The 16,413-nt window shown below is 42.1% G+C and overlaps 1 protein-coding gene across 3 annotated transcripts in view; it reads left to right on the top strand.

Annotated features, from left to right (window-relative positions):
- The first annotated feature begins 1,452 nt into the window (after window positions 1–1,452).
- Window positions 1,453–16,413, top strand: part of PLEKHM3 (pleckstrin homology domain containing M3) — a 179,934-nt gene continuing 164,973 nt past the window's right edge. For all 3 annotated transcript variants that reach the window (XM_059393342.1, XM_059393343.1, XM_059393344.1), the window contains exon 1: window positions 1,453–1,605. The gene's annotated coding sequence lies outside the window, so the exon portion shown is untranslated. The remainder of the gene's footprint in view (window positions 1,606–16,413) is intronic.

Raw genomic sequence — 16,413 nt, 5'->3', positions numbered from 1 at the left:
TGTCTTGGTTTTGGTTTTGTTTTTAACTTAAACTCTGAACATCAATGGAAGGAGATATTTTGAAAAAATTTCATGGTTGGGGCAACTGGGGGCTCAGTCCATTGAGCAGTCCACTCTTGATTTTGGCTCAGGTCTTGATGTCAAGGTCCTGGAATTAGCATTCCCCCCCACCCCTCAAGGGCTCTGCACTCAGCTGGAGAGTCTGCTTGAGGATTCCCTCTTCCTCTTCCTCTGATTCTCCCCTTACTTCCACTCACAAGGGCACAATGTCTCTCTCAAAATTAATAAAAAAAAATTTTTTTTTTTTACTTTTTAAATATTTTTATTTATTTATTTGAGAGAGAGAGAGAGAGGAGGAGCAGGAGAAGCAGACTCCTTACTGAGGAGGGAGCCCCAGGAAGTGGAGGGCTCTATCCCAGGGCCTGAGCTGAAGGCAGGTGCTTAACCGACTCAGCCACCCAGGTGCTCCCAGAAAAATTCTACGGTCAAAGATTTTTTTCATCAATGTTTAAGGAAGGGGGCTGGGATCAGATTTTCCATTTCTTTCCTAAAGCTGCTTTCTCTAGCCTCCTTGGACAACGTTTTGTTTGTTTCTTTGTTTGACAGCCTTTTCTTCACTCATTCATTTGAATGGTGCTTTGTGCCAGTTGCGAGAAAAGAAACAGTTCCTGCCCTCACGGAGTTTATAGGAGAGGCTGGGGTAGGGGTGGAGAAGCCAATAAAATAGGAAAATAAACGCATAATTATAAATTGAGGAAATGGTTAGGAAGGGTGCTATGACAGGAAATAGAGCGGGAAAACTCCAAGGAAAAGCTTATCCAGCTAGACCAGCAGATCTTGAAAGTGACCCAAACCACTGTGGGTTGGGTGGGATGGGGTGTCTTACGAGCACCCAGGCGCCGGTCGGTGCGTATATGAACACCACACGCGCGTGCACACACACACCCACACACACACACACACCCCACCCCACTCTCTCTTTCCCGGGAATCCGAATGAGGGTTGAAGAGCACCCCCTTTCAACCTGCTGTCTACAACATGAAAGGCCAATGAAAATGGATTTTTCTCCGCAGCTCCAAACCTGAAATGAGAAGCAACCTCCAGGTTGCAATAGTCCCATTTTCAGAAAGAACTTATCGGAGTAATTTTCTTAGGGAGCTGCTAAGAATGGGTCCAATCCTGCGGACGTGCCCAGTGAAATTTTCCAATTGCAAACATCCATCTGGGCGATGGGAGGAGCCGTGAGGAGACTCTGCGGCCCCCGCCATTGTTTCCAAAATATGTGTGATAAAAACCGCACAGAAGGAAACAGAGATAAGGCCTGGCTGTGCCAGTCAGGCCCTGCCTGGCGGCCGGGTCCTGAGGCAAAAAAAGACCAGTCCTTGCGCCCCGGAACTTTATGTGTCCGGGTCTCGCTTCCCGGGTGTCTGGGGGGAAGCATTTAAGAACGGGACCGCGAGCCGCGCTTGTAAACAGTCCGCCGCGTTGGAACGGTCGGCGGCCGCGCGCGCTGTCACGGTGAGGCGGGCTTGCCTGAGGGCGAGCTCCGGCCGGGAGTAGGCTGCGAGCCCCGCAGCTGAGGGGAGAGCCCCGGCCGGCGGCCAGGTGAGCATCCTGCCGGCTTCCGTGCTGCCCGGCTGGCCCGCGGGGGCAGGGTGTGGGGATGACAGTGTTGTAGCAGATACCCGAGGTGTCCCCGGGGTGGCGATGATTTTGCTGTTTCTTTCCTACTCGGGTTTTGACTTCGTGCTGGAGACTGCGGACAGTGGGTGAGGGGAGATGGCGTGATGCCTTGTCCGCTTATTTTTATACCTCGGGTATATAAGTAGAAAGCAGTTTGAAATAGCCGATCCCGTCCTGTGCGTTGTTTCTAGTCTCCCTGCTTCTGGGTCCTAGAACCCGCGTCTCGGCGGAGCCTTCCCTCCTCCCGTCGCGCCGGGGCGCCGGGACGCGGCCGCGGTTCCCTCCGTGGACGCCGATCGTTTCTAAGGCGTAGTACATGATGCGGTGTGGCTGATGACAAGCGTGATGCGGTCTTCTGGGAGAGGATAACTAAGCTGCCCAGCCAGGATGGGGACGTTTCAGACCCACTCCGTAAATGAAGTAAATGTCTGCTGACATAGATAATCGAACGGTGAACCGAGATTGGTCTAGATTTATAGCTTGTAAAGCAGGGCAGATTTGAATTTAACAGGTTAAACTGAGATGGAGCTATGCTGTTGTAAACTTATTTGGAACTTCCCCCCCCCCCCTTCGTTTTTCCTCGGAAAAGAGAAACACTTTCTTTTCTTTAATATTTCAATATCAGGAGTCATAGCGAATTGTGATTTGTATTCATTCATAAGGTATTTTATTATAAATTGACTACATGTAAGTTTTAATTTGTTGTACCTATAATCAAATGCAAGGCGGTTTTCATTTCATTAACTTCGAAAATGCCTTCACCCGAAATTGGGCTATATAGAGACATGTCTCCATCACAGAGTCTAGCTTTTAATTAGTAGAATAGTATTAGATTAAATTGCACATAGGGAAGGGTTTTGTGGGCCCCCAGGTGGCTCAGTCGGTTAAGTGTCCGCCTTCGTCTCAGGTCATGATCCCAGCCCCACACTGGGCTCCTCGATTAGCAGGGAGCCTGCTTCTCCCTCTGCCTCTGCCACTCCCCCTGCTTGTGCGCTCTCTCTGTCAAATAAATACATAAAATCTTTTTTAAAAATTAAAAAAAGTGTTTTGAAAGCAAGTACATCAAAGAAACAATATTAATGCCTTACGAGTTTGTCTTTAAAATGAGTATTTTCACAATATAATGGTTCGTAGCAAGAACTATAAAGCCAGACTACCAGGTTTCCACTTTCTGTATGGGAAGTTACATGCTGTATTTCCCAATCTGTAGAATGGGTTTAATAATAGTACTGATCTCATAGAGTTGTTATGAGGATTGAATGAATTAGTATTTTTAAAGCATTAAAAACAGCGTGTGTAATAATTGCTGTATCCATGTTTGTTAATAAATACAAAAGGGGCCCCTGGTTGGGAGAGCATGTGTCTTAAGCTCAGTTGGGAGAGCATGTGAGTCTTAATCTCCGGGTCATGAGTTCAAGCCCCATGTTGAGTGTAGAGATTACTAAAAAATAAACTCTTTCACTGATTTAAAAAAAAAATATCTTATTTATTTATTTGACAGAGAGATCACAAGTAGGCAGAGAGGCAGGCGGAGAGAGAGGGGGAAGCAGGCTCCCTGCTGAGCAGAGAGCATGATTCGGGACTCCATCCTAGGACCCAAGGATCATGACCTGAGCCAAAGGCAGAGGCTTTAACCCACTGAGCCACCCAGGCGCCCCTCTTTCATTGATTTTTTAAAAATACATGTAATAAAAATAAACCAGTGTCGAAAGTAGGATGATGGTTGCGGAAGCTGGGGGAGGGGCAGAATGGAGAGTTTTGTTAAATGAGTATAGTTTCAGTTTTGCAAGATGAAGAGTTCTGTAAATTGGTGCACAACAGTGTGAATGTACTTATTATTGAACTGTACACTTGAAAATGGCGAAGATGGCAAATATGTAGATATTTTTCCACAATTAAAAAAATCAGTGTGGCAAAGTTAGGTATTAAAGATTATTCTTTTAGAAGGGGGAGGGACACAAAGAGGAAGAGAATCTTTTTTTAAATTTAAAAAAAATATATTTATTCATTTGACAGAGAGAGAGAGAGAAAACACACAAGCCTGGGGGAGGGGCACAGAGAGAGGAAGAAGCCGACTCCAGGCTAAACAGGTATCCTGATGCAGGGCTTGATCCCAGAATCCCGGGATCACGATCTGAGCCAAAGGCAGATGCTTAACTGACTGAGCCTCCTAGGTGCCCAGAGAGGGAGAGAATCTTAAGCAAGCTTCATGCCCAGTGCAATGTGGGGCTCAGTCTCACAATCCTGAAATCGCGACCTGAGCCCAAATCAAGGCTTAACCGACTAAGCCACCCAGATGCCCCTCAGAATTCTTATTAGCATAGAGTGGCCCCATCCGGTTAACTTTGCCATTGTGCAAATGCAACTTCTTATAGTCATCAGGAAGAGTCAATTATTTGTAAATTCATACAATTAAGATTTACCATAAAGAGCATGAACAAATGATAAGAAAGAATACCTATGATTCTATAGGAGGCAGAATTTTAAAAATGTCCCTCTACCAAGACTGCATGCCCTAATCTGCGCAGCCTGTAAAGATGATGAAATATCACTCTTTTGACTCTATTGTGTTATAGGACACAGTTGAATTTAAAATAGGGAAGATACCTGACTAGTTCTAATCTAATCACAGGAGCTCGTAAAAGTGGAGAGCTTTCTCTGGCTGGGGAAATCCAAACAATTTGAAGCTTGAGGAGGAACAACATATTGTTGCTGTTTTGAGGGTGAAGGCGACACTTGAGAAGGAATGGAGGAGCTTTAAAGAATGCAGGATGCCTAGAATTGCTGGGGGTGGCCTAGCATGGAAACCGGAGCTTCAGACTTGGGGGCACAACCTAGGAACTGGACTAGGCCACCAACCTGAATGAGCTTGGATCTGGATTCTTTACCAGAGCCTTTTAGATAAGAGCCCAGCCTGGCCAACAACACCTCGATTTTGACCTCTTGAGAGAGATCCTGAATAGGGAACCTAGTCAAGCTTACCCAGACTTCTGACCTTCAGAATTGTGAAATAAGAAATAGGCGTTGCTTTAAAGTACTGATTTTGTGGAAATCTGTTATATAGCAGTAGAAAACTAACAGACTTCTGCAGAAAAGTGGGCAAAAGACAGCACAGACTATCCATAAAAGAGAAAATTAAGTGGCTAATAGATGTATGAAAATATGTTCCCTTTTCATTAATCAAAGAAATGAAAATTGGAACAACAGCAGGGCTCCATTTTTCCAGTGCTTAAATTTACATAGATTGTTAACAGTTTCAATTCTTTTTTTTTTTTTTTTTTTTTTTTTTTTTAAAGATTTTATTTATTTATTTGACAGAGAGAAATCACAAGTAGATGGAGAGGCAGGCAGAGAGAGAGAGAGAGGGAAGCAGGCTCTCCGCTGAGCAGAGAGCCTGATGCGGGACTCGATCCCAGGACCCTGAGATCATGACCTGAGCCGAAGGCAGCGGCTTAACCCACTGAGCCACCCAGGCGCCCAACAGTTTCAATTCTTCACCTTAGTTAGTGTGCAGTGGAGCAGATACTCTCAAATGCTGTGAGGGGTGAGCAAATGATAGAACCTTTCTGAAAAGCTCTTTGGCTGCATGTATGAACAGCCTCACTAATGCTCCTACCCCTTGACCTAAAGCTCCTAGCAAAGGAACTTAGAAATATTTTTACAGTTAATGTTCACAAATGCTTAATGTAGCTTTATTTTCTCATAGATTGATGGATTTTAGGCTTTAGGCACTAGACCTAGGTTAATTATACAAGTGGAAAACAGAGAACTGTGATGGATATGTAACCATTTGCAAAAAGAAAGACATGTGCCTGTTCTGGCTAGCAAAACCAAGCTGGACCCAGACTGGTAACATCTGCGTTACAAAACACCCAGTGGTAATATTCATTGGGCATTTGTCAGATAACGTGACATTCTCTGTTCCAGTTTGATCACGGATGCAGCCTTCCTATAGTACTTCAAGTGAAGCTATGCATTTACGTATGTAAGAAGCTTGTAGGTAGATGGGTACTGCTTTACTTGTTTCAGAAGACCTGAGTTTAATAGGAACCTGGGAAAGATTAAATCATTCAGGCAGATTTTTTTTAGGATTCTCCGTCTCTGGACAATTTTCAGGAGCAGAGATCCCTGATATGCTTTCATTTTCTACACTGGTTCCCTTTCCGGTTTTCATTTTGCTCTACTCATTCACACCTACGAGAAACGTCCAGAGAGTGTCTGTTGCTCCATTTGCATTAGCCAAATGGTGATTTTCTTCATGGGGACTGTGATTTTGTATTTGGTTCATAAGTCGCTGAACCATATTCTAGCTTAGAGCTTCTAGTGCAAGCTAAATAATTCTGAGAACTGAGTACTGAGTGACGCTATGCTAAAAATGACACCAGTAGTAAATTCCATGCGTTATGTTTGCTCTCCTTCATTGGCTACTGTGGACATTACTGGTCAGACAATAAAAAGCCCACATAATTTACCTTCATACAATAAGGTGAGAACTATATTTGGTCTGTGGATGTGATTAGTCTTGATGACAGCGTGAGTTGTGAGCAAAACTAAAGTTAAAATACAGACGCCATTGTGTTGAGATGTCAGGCATGCTGTTTTCATTAACATTTTGTTTCTTTTTCATATATATTAACTGTTCATTTGAGTTACATGTTTTAAATTGGATTCTCTGATTCTATGCCATCTTGGTGAGTACTGGAGAGATTTATCCGTCCTGGTGTCTTGATTAGTGTAGCCAATGTATAATCCAGTACACACTGAAGCTGCCTGGTTCTGTGTTACCCAGTTCACTTGTGGACATTTATCTAACAGGGAAATTGCTAAATATCCACTTTACTTTGTGGCTTGTCTATATGATTATAAATGGAAGTTTTAGTCACAGAGCAGGGCATATACAGGCTAGAAAACATTAGAAAGGTAACCAGCAGTTTTTATGCTCCAGGAAACTAAGTAAATGCTATTTTCCCATATATTCTTGATCCATTCGAGTCAGCACTTGAGCTTTTCCAGAACTACTTCTCTCTGTCCTCAGGGATTCATTGATTCATTGAACAAGTGAGAGTTGAGCAGTTGTTTCGTACCGTGACACATAGCTCTTGTATCAGAGCCAAGAGTACAACTTTGAATAAAACAGGCATAGTCTTTGCCTTCATGAAACTTACGGTCTAGTGGGGGAGACAGACAAGTAAACAGGCCATTTTACACAGCATTAAAGGCATTATAATTGAGAAGATCAGGGTGCTCTGGGGACACATAAGAGGGAAGACTAAAATGGACGTAGGAGGTCAGGGAAGAAGTGACACTTCAGCACAGACACAAAGGCTAAATTAAATTAGCCAAGTTGTGTCCCTGTGTGTTGTGGGGTGGGGTGAGGGTAAAGAGAGATTCAGGAGATGAGCCCAGGAAAGCAAGTGGCCATGGGCTTTTACAGGCAATGTTAAGGAGTGTATGGTTTTTCCAGAAGACAGCAGGGTTTTAATTTTAGAAAGCCCACTTGGGTTGCATTGTGATGACAGGAAAGACTGAAGGGAAGGAGACTCGGCGGTGGTGTCTGAACTAAGACAGTAAAGAAAGAGAGGAAGGGCTAGATTTGACACACGTGGTAGAGGTAGAATTAATATGACTTGCTATTTGGAGTGATTGCAGGTGAAGGGGACAGAAGGGTCAAGGGTAATGTTCACTTTCTGGGGCAGATGATGGTGTCCTTCACTGTATGGACAATACCAGGTCTAGGGACAAGTTGAGCGTAAGATGAGGAGCTAGGTTAGTGCACATTAAGGAGTCCTATAGAGGATATTCAAGAGGAAGTTTGTGGGTCTAGAGCTCAGGGGAGTAATCTGTTCTTCTTCTACCACATGGACAGCAGCTGAAGCCCACAGAAATGAAGATCACTCAAAAGAGGAACTAAACAAGAGGGTTATGGGGGAAATGGAGGACTGCCTGCATTTATGATACGAGCATAAGAAGGGGAACTCATAGTGGGGACTGAACTGAACATCCAGAGATAAAGGAGAAATAGCAGAAGAGGCTGCATCAGTGTGTTCGTGAGAGCGATGCAGAGCCGGCATGCAGTAGGTCAGATACTGCTTGAGGGGTCAGGTCGGCCATGCAGTGAAAAGTCCCCTGGGTTTAGCAACAAGGAAATTGTTGATGACCTTTGCCTCTGGCAGAACTGCATTTCCTCTGGAGGTGCAAATGAATGGGTGGTGAGGAGTAGAGTCAGAAAGCAAAAAGAGCAAGTTTCTTCTAGAAACTTGGAATTAAAAGGGAAGAGGAGAAAATATTTTAGCTGTAGAGGAGCTTGGAGGACAAGGGTGGGTTTTACTTACTCGGTTTTTCTTCTTTGAGGAGAGATACTCCTTTTGAATCATCATGTTCTTGCACTAGTGAATCTCCTCACTCCAAGACCACCAGAAAAGTGGAAACAGCAACTCCTGCTGCGCTGAACAGTGCAGGCCTTCTTTGAGTAGATTATAAACCTGTCTCAGAGTTTCCTAAAGTGATTGCTGTCTCCACTCTGTGCCAGTTCATTGGTTTATAATGAGAGGAAATCAGAGACCACGTGGACCCTGTCCCTGGCACCACACAACCCCCGTGGGCATCCTGTACCTTGCTTTGGAGTTCACAGAGCACTGCATTATGTCATTTGACTTGCTCTCCAAGACAACTTTTGAAGAGGGTAGGACAGGTATCCTTATTTGACCTGCATCAAGGTAACTGGAGTTCAGGTTCACATGGCTTGGCTAGAGTCACACCTCCGGTCATTGTGCATGGAATGTTGAAACTGAGGTCTTCCAGTTCCAGGTCTTGGTCCCAAAGTGATTGTCACTTACCGAAATAGTAGATATGATGTCTGTGGATTCCTAGTAGTGTGGTCGTATGAAACCTGAGCTTACCATCTTTCAGTAGATTTAAGAAACAAGACTAAAGGTTGTGGGTCAACTTTGTTATTTGGATTGAACCCCATGTACAATGATATTCTTATCTCTGTTCCTCCCCCAAAAGAGTTCAGTTGGCTTTAGAAGGAGGCACTTTATTTGGGCATGCCTTAATAGTTAGAATATGTTGGAATTATCTATAGTCACATTTAATTTGAAAATATTTCTTTAATTCTTTTGACAGAAACACTTATTAGCAGAGTTTTTTTTTTTTTTAAAGTAAACATTTTTACAAGTGTTTCTATTTATCGGCTAAATGAAAAATGATGTCTTAGGGAAACATTAGTAAAAAGTTTGGGCAATTAGGACTATGTCAACATTTGCAAAAGCACTTATTTGGCCTAAATGAAGTCACAGTTATTATACTCTTGCAGACATTCTAAGTAATGTGTTCAAGGTCACTAAGAGAATTAAGGTTAGCTGTTTAGTTAGAGAACAGCTTTTTACCCTGTTTGTTCAGGGACCTCTCATCCACCATTCCCACAGAGACCTTACATATGACACACAAGTATTACAGACGTGATTTTTTTCAATAAATTGAGTATAAGCAGTTTTCTGGGTATAAAGATGATTTTGAGCATTTAACTTTTTTGAGTTGTGGGATTAACAAAGATTTTAAAATAAATAGATTATTAAAATAAGTAATTTAAGGTTGCTGATGTTTGTCACTAATGCAAACATAAATGCAAAGCACCATTTTGTAAAATTTTAGCTATATTATCCGAGGGTAATTAATTTGCTATTAAATGCCATACAAAGCTGTATGTGCATTTTATTTTATTTTAAAGATTTTATTTATTTATTTGATAGAGAGAGATCACAGGTAGGCAGAGAGGCAGGCAGAGAGAGAGAGGAGGAAGCAGACTCCCTGCTGAGCAGAGAGCCCGATGCGGGACTCGATCCCAGAACCCTGAGATCATGACCTGAGCCGAAGGCAGTGGCTTAACCCACTGAGCCACCCAGGCGCCCTGTATGTGCATTTTAGAGCCTTACTTCCGCTCACTGGCTGTATTACTTTGGACACATAACTTCATCTGTTTAAATCTGAGTTTTCTTTTCTGTAAAGTGGTGAAAATAGCAGCCCTCTGACCGGGTCATTGTGAGGGTTTAACAACGTGAAGCAGATAAACGCGTAAATAATGACTGCCCTTTAGTGAGGAAATATTAGCTATGACTTTTTTTAATCTTGATCTTGGCTTACTAGTAAGAACTGTCTTCGTTTTGTTTTTAAATGTTAAATACATCATTCCACACTTAAATGTGTCTGTCTACATTGAATGAGCCATTTGTAGGGCTTTTTAAATGAGTTTAGTAGCGGTAGTCTTGGAGGATGAGCAGCTATTTGAGCCCCAATTATCATATGCTGTCATCTTAATTTCCAGTCAAGAGAGCTAAAAAGAGAGATGCCTGGGCAGCTCAGTCAGTTAGGCATCTGCGTTTGGCTCAGGTCCTGATCTCAGCATCTTGGGATCGAGTCCCATGTCGAGCTACACACCCAGTGGGGCTTGTCCCTCTCCCGCTGCCCGTCACCCCACTTTGTTTTCTCTTTCTGTCTCTCTCTCAAATAAATAAATAATCTTAAAAAGTTAAAGAAATATGGACCAGTCAGAACTCCAGAATGTGTACATGCTGCTGCATTGTTTTCTAAAAATCCTATTCCATACTCTTGAATATAGTCCATAATAAAAGAAATCTAAATCCAGAACTGGAGATGAAAATGCAGTTTCTACTGTTCTTCTCCTTCATATTTTGTGAACTTTTCCTTTTTTCTGTTTGATGGACAGAGGTTTTTCTGACCTTCATGTTGGACATAGTAAAGTAACAAAGATTCATCCTATTATTTTACCTTACCTTGTCCTTATCTTTGAAGGTCATAGACTGTTTTGTCTGCCTTTGCCAGCCTTGCTTATTTCCTGACAAAACTGTAAGAGGCTGCTTGGCAGTCAAGGTTGTTGTCACAGATTAAGTAAAAGAGGGAGGGAGGGGTCATGGATGCTGTTCATGGGCACTGAGTAAGCCCGTCCTTTTGCTTAGACCTTATCATGGGTCTGATACTCTCAGGATGCCATTTGAGCAAAGACCCAGGCTCACTTTTTAACAAGTTCCGTTGTAGCAGAGAAAGAAATAAAAAAATCATTTAATTACTTCTGATGTACATTTATCCTGCATGCCCATAGGAACTGGTTTTGTGAATATGTGCTAACCCATAGGCTGATTGTTGTTTTGAAGGTTAAAGTTGTAAGTATTTTCCCTTCTGCTAATCAGCTGCAGTGACCTAAGGAATTAAAGTCAATAGGAAATGAGGCATTTATTCGTTTTCCATGACATCCCAGCCATGCAGCAGTGGCCTTCTGTTCGCCAGTGGTGTTTCTTTGGGTCAGAAAAACTTGGGCAGCTGGCGAAGCGCGCTCTGTACCAGTGCCTTCCATTTGTGCCGTTGTTAGTTTACTGTGAGCTTACCCTTTGGTGAAGCCTTTGAAGCTCTTACCATAGGTTGACAGCTTCATGTCAGAAGCAGCATCATTTCTAGAGCAGGTATGATTGCTTTTATTGGTTGGTTGTTTCCTTTGTCTTTGGTTTCTTCCAGCTGAAGTCATCTCTCTGTAGACTGCTACATCATTTAATTGTGTTCAGTTGTTACAACTCTTTATTATCTCTTGATTATTAATGATTCCTTTTTTATGTTCCTGTAACACCTTTTGAGTATTTCTATTAAGGCACTGTTTACACTTGTTTTATGTTGTTTCCCCACTAGCTGTTAGGCGCTTCTAGGGCAGAAGCTCTGGTTTGGTCTCCCTAGCCTCTATCAAGTGTTTGGGTTCTTAGTCCATCCTTGTAAAGGCTTGTGGAGTATAAATGGTTCCATGGTTAGGAATTAGCTAGCTTCTAACAGGAATAGTAATTGCTTTAGATTTTACAAAGAGCTTTCACATACATTATCTGCATTTGTGTTTTACAATTCCCTAAGGTAGACAGAGGCAGGCATTGGCAGGATTTCCATTTTGCAGATAAGGAGGGCCCGGAAGTCCTGAATCAGCCTGACTTGCTTGTAGTCCTTTAGCTTAGAAGTCAGTGCTGGGACCTTAACCCTTTCTGGTCTCAGAAATTTGTGTTCTCACTGTGACACCTCTGTCCCATTGAACAAACTCAAAACTGGGTGGTGAATATATACCCCCAATGTTCATAGCAGCAATGTCCACAGTAGCCAAACTGTGGAAAGAGCTGAGATGGCCTTCAACAGACGGATGAAGAAGATGTGGTCCATATATACAATGGAATATTACTCAGTCATCAGAAAGGATGAATACCCAACGTTTGCCTCAACATGAATGGGACTGGAGGAGATTATGCTGAGTGAAATAAGTCAATCAGAGAAAGTCAGTTATCATGGTTTCACTTACTTGTGGAACATAAGGAATAACATGGAGGACATTAAGAGAAGGAAAGGAAAAGTGAATTGGGGGAAATCCGAGGGTGAGCCGACCATGAGGGACTGTGGATTCTGAAATACGTACTGAGGGTTTTAAGGGTGAGGGGATGGGTGAGCCTGGTGGCAGGTATTAAGGAGGGCCTGGATTGCCTGGAGCACTGGGTGTTATACATAAACAGTCTTGGAACATAGCATCAAAAACTAATGATGTATTTTATGGTGACTAAAAGAACACAATAAAATAATTAAAAAAAAAAAAACCTGGATGATGAATTGTTGGATTCAGTCTACTTAGAGTTAAAAAAAAAAAATATTTAAAAAAAATATTTTATTTATTTATTTGACAGAGATCACAAGTAGGCAGAGAGGCAGGCAGAGAGAGAGAGGAGGAAGCAGGCTCCCTGCTGAGCAGAGCGCCCCACGCGGGGCTCAATCCCAGAACCCTGGGATCATGACCTGAGCCGAAGGCAGAGGCTTTAACCCACTGAGCCACCCAGGTGCTCCGTTTATGGACCTCCTCATTGGACTTGGTTGGCCCAGTGATTAGACAGGGATTCCAGGAACCTCTTTTTGTTCTCCTTAGGGCCTTTGACTGACAAGAGATGAGTCATCTTGGTTTTTCTTTCATCATCTTTAAAAAAATAATCCTGCTACTTTTTCTTAATTCTCTCTGTTTACTACTAGTTCTTTTTTTTTTTTTTATCAAGAAGCTTATCAAGAACTTCATAAACCATACTCTAAGCCATGCATATGAAAATGATTATTCTCAGTAGAGCCAAATGGTTCTATGAGTTGATGACATCTTTAAAACTACTTTCGTGGTTCTTTCTGGGTAGCTTGCATATCAGGGTCTTGTGAACCTCTGTGGTGGTTGTTGCTTTCATTGTTATGATCTGTCACGTATTCAGCTTTTGCCAACTGGCGTGGTTCAGATGGCACCTGCATGGGCTAAGAAGATATTCCCTGTTGCAGTTGGAGGCTGACTATAGCAAGATGTGATGTTTATGATGGAAGTTTTCACCTACTTCACCTAATTCCTAGATTATTTGAGTGGGTATTTTGTTAGTTTTTTAATCTCTATTCCTTGCCATGGAGGTAAAGGGAAGTGGAAAAAATTGAATCTGCATTTTTAGACACACAACTGAAGTTTGTGTCTGTTTGGTTACTTAAAGTGGGTCATACTGGAACTCTGGTGGTTTTATGAAATGGGATTCCTGATCAGGAGCCATGGATTTCCAGTCCAGTGGTCGACAAATGGGGCAGAGTAACATTACTGCCTTCAAAAGCAAAGCAATCTGAGATTTGAAATGCCACGCTTATATTTAGTTTAGTTTCTGGGAAAACATCTTGGGGCATCAAATGTCTCAATGATTTTTGAGTGGCAAACAATAAGCAAGGACAGCGATGTACTGAAAAATGCTTTAAATTGATTGTCTGGTGTATTTCAAAGGAAATGTCTCTTTACTGGTATTAGAAAGAACTTGAGCTCTAAATCAGTGGAAAATGAGACCAACCCAACTACTGATTCGCAGTGGTTCACAAAATGATTCCCTAGTGCTGCATGGGTGCTTTTGTTTCTATAAAAGGTCTAAGTGAGGTCTTGGCTGCCTATCCTTTGCCATGTTATTTTTAAAGCTGGTTTCTATAGTGTAGAAGCTTTCTTTACCAAGAAAATCCTAAAAGCTCAAGTCAACATATGTTTTGTCAGATTTTACTTAAATGAGCTTACAGTGAATTCAAATGTACTTTTGCCAGAAAATCAGAGTGGTATTTATATTTACAGATGTCACTGCTTTGAAAACTTACTCTTTATCCAGCTGCTCATTCAATAAATATTTATTGAGCACCTATTGTGTACTAGCCATAGTTCTAGGCCCAGAGGGGGTTATTAAAAATGAAATAGATTAAAATCACCACTCTCAAGTTGCTGTAAGTCCAGTTGGGTAGGTGCGTGACCTCAGGCCAATTATTTGTCTTTGAGCCTCCATTTTCTGTCTGTAAAATGGAGGTAATAATACTTACTATACATTGTGAGGCTTAGAGATACAAAATTCTAAGCAATGTAGCTGGCACAGTATGGGCTTCTGATAAATTATAATTATTATTGTCATCATTTCAGAAAGAACAGGAAGCATGCAGTATATGTTGTGGGGACAATACCACAGACATCCTGTGGACATTTAAAGAAAAGAGCAGACTGTTTAGGATCAGGGCTTAAAGGAAGCTTACGGAAGAAGTGGCATTGAAGCTTGTGGAGTGGATAGAATTTCAGAGGTAGAGGTGGGGAGGGGGTATTTCAGAGGTAACTGTGTTAAGTAAAGTTTTGGAGTTGGGAAGACAAAATTTGAGCGATAGCATTGCAGTTTGGAGGAAGAGTTTATCATAGAAGAGAAATGAGCAGTTGGGCAGGCAAGCCAGGCCAAGGTTGTGAAAGTTTAGAGCGTCAGGTGAGCAAGTTGGACCTTGTTGTTAACAGAAGCTTCATTGAAGGATTTTATTTGCTACTGTCCCCCCCAGTGTCTAGAACAGTCCCCAGTCCATGGTGAGCGTTCAGCAGATATGTATGAATGAATAACTGATCGTGATTTTAGACAAATTGAGCTTAATTTTGTCATGAGATAAGCCAGATGGAAAAGTCTTAAGAATAGTTGGGAACCCAGGACCAGAGGTCAGGCCTGAGATTGAGACCGACATCAGACATTTAGAAGGCGTGAATACAAACCAATTATTGACAAGTGTGAATAAATGGACCCAGGAGAATATGTAGCTGTAGTTACAGATGAGAGCTCAGGCAGTGCCACATTTGCTAAAGGGGTCAGTAAGGAAGGGAGGAAGATGGAGACCCAGAATGATGCAGTAGAAATGAGAGAAAAGGTCAGAGTGTGTGATGTCTGTGAAACCGCAGCGATGTTTGAGGAGGGGCTGGTTAATAGTGTCAAGGAGGGTCAGGACTTGGAGGAACACTGGCAGTTGTGTACTGAGGAAGTCTCTGGAGAGCTGTAGAAGGGAGTGGAGCCTTGTGCCAGGTTGAAGGTGTAAATGGGCACAGCACATTCTGGCACATTGGTTGTATTTTTCTTTTCAAGGTTAGTAATACTTGCTTTTTGAGCATATATATAAACAGACAGTGTGCCCAAATTGTATATATAATCTGATTCCAAGTAAATACTAGATAAAACACACCTAACTATTCTGAGTTACAAGATCATGAATGATTTTTATTTTCTTTGCCATATCTGTCAGTATTTTCTGGAATTTTATGAATATTTATTGCTTTTAGAAGTGGAAAAACAGTGTTCCACTTATTTTTTAAAATGTTATTCTCCTAATGTGTTACATAGCAGTAGATTTCTCATTTATTAAAACTTATTTAGAATGTAGTCATTTAAGGTTCCTCTGGGCCTTTGAAATGGGATTCCATCTGTATTTCTAGCTGTCCTTTTCCTCTGAAAGACCCCAAACTCCTTAAGAGGTCCACACTGACATTACTTCCTTATCTGCCGCTTGTGGCTTTGCCCCCACACGCCTGTGTTGTCTTTAGGTCAAAGCACCATGACAAAAAATCATGATCTCATACAGCCTCATAGTCCAGAAAGGTCATCTTACTAGGGTCAGATCGGTTTGTGGTGGGTTCTTTACATTATATATAACTCAGAAATTTTTCAGTCAGCTCCAGCCTTAACTGAAGTGAAGAACCACATGTACTGACTGTCCTGGTGATCCCTCTAAATTCTCATGTTTGAAAATGGATTGGCAGAAGGAGTTCACCCTAGGTGTCTTTGGTATTGCCCTTTTCTCTCTAGTCCAGCTGCTTCTAAAACTGCCTGGCCTCAGACACCTCTCAGCACTCATTCAATTCTAGTTGTAAGGCAGTTAGTTAGTCAAGTGGAAGGAAGTCAGCACTTCTACCATCCAACTTGGAGAACATGGCACCTTTGTGTGGGTTGGACGGGTATTATTGCTTACATCTGCTTTTCTGTCTCAATGTGGGAGGATTGCCGTAGTCATCCTGTTAGTTAGCCTGGCCTAATGAGCATGTAAACAACAGAGTTCCTTGTTAAAGATAGCAATACACTGATTCTCCATCCTGTTACATTGTGATGCATGCCGGGGATTTCTTGGGTTGAGCTTTTATTACCGCCCTGGCAAACGGACCTCAGTTTGTCAATCCATTAAATAGGAGAAATAGCCCTTTTTAGAGAAAGGGTATTTTATTTAAAAATAAGATATCTGTAGATCATTGAGTTTGGCTGAAAAGTAGTGTATTATAAGTTGTTCGTTGCTGACTTTGCCTTTGTTGGGCTGACATAACTTTGAAGGTCTAGTCTAGGAGCATGTGGTTGTTGAATGGGTGAGGTC

The sequence above is a fragment of the Mustela nigripes genome, chromosome 3, assembly GCF_022355385.1.
Source record: "Mustela nigripes isolate SB6536 chromosome 3, MUSNIG.SB6536, whole genome shotgun sequence".
NCBI lineage: Eukaryota > Metazoa > Chordata > Mammalia > Carnivora > Mustelidae > Mustela > Mustela nigripes.
The sequence above is the reverse complement of the archived record's forward strand: the minus strand, read 5'-3'. Positions and strand labels throughout refer to the sequence as shown.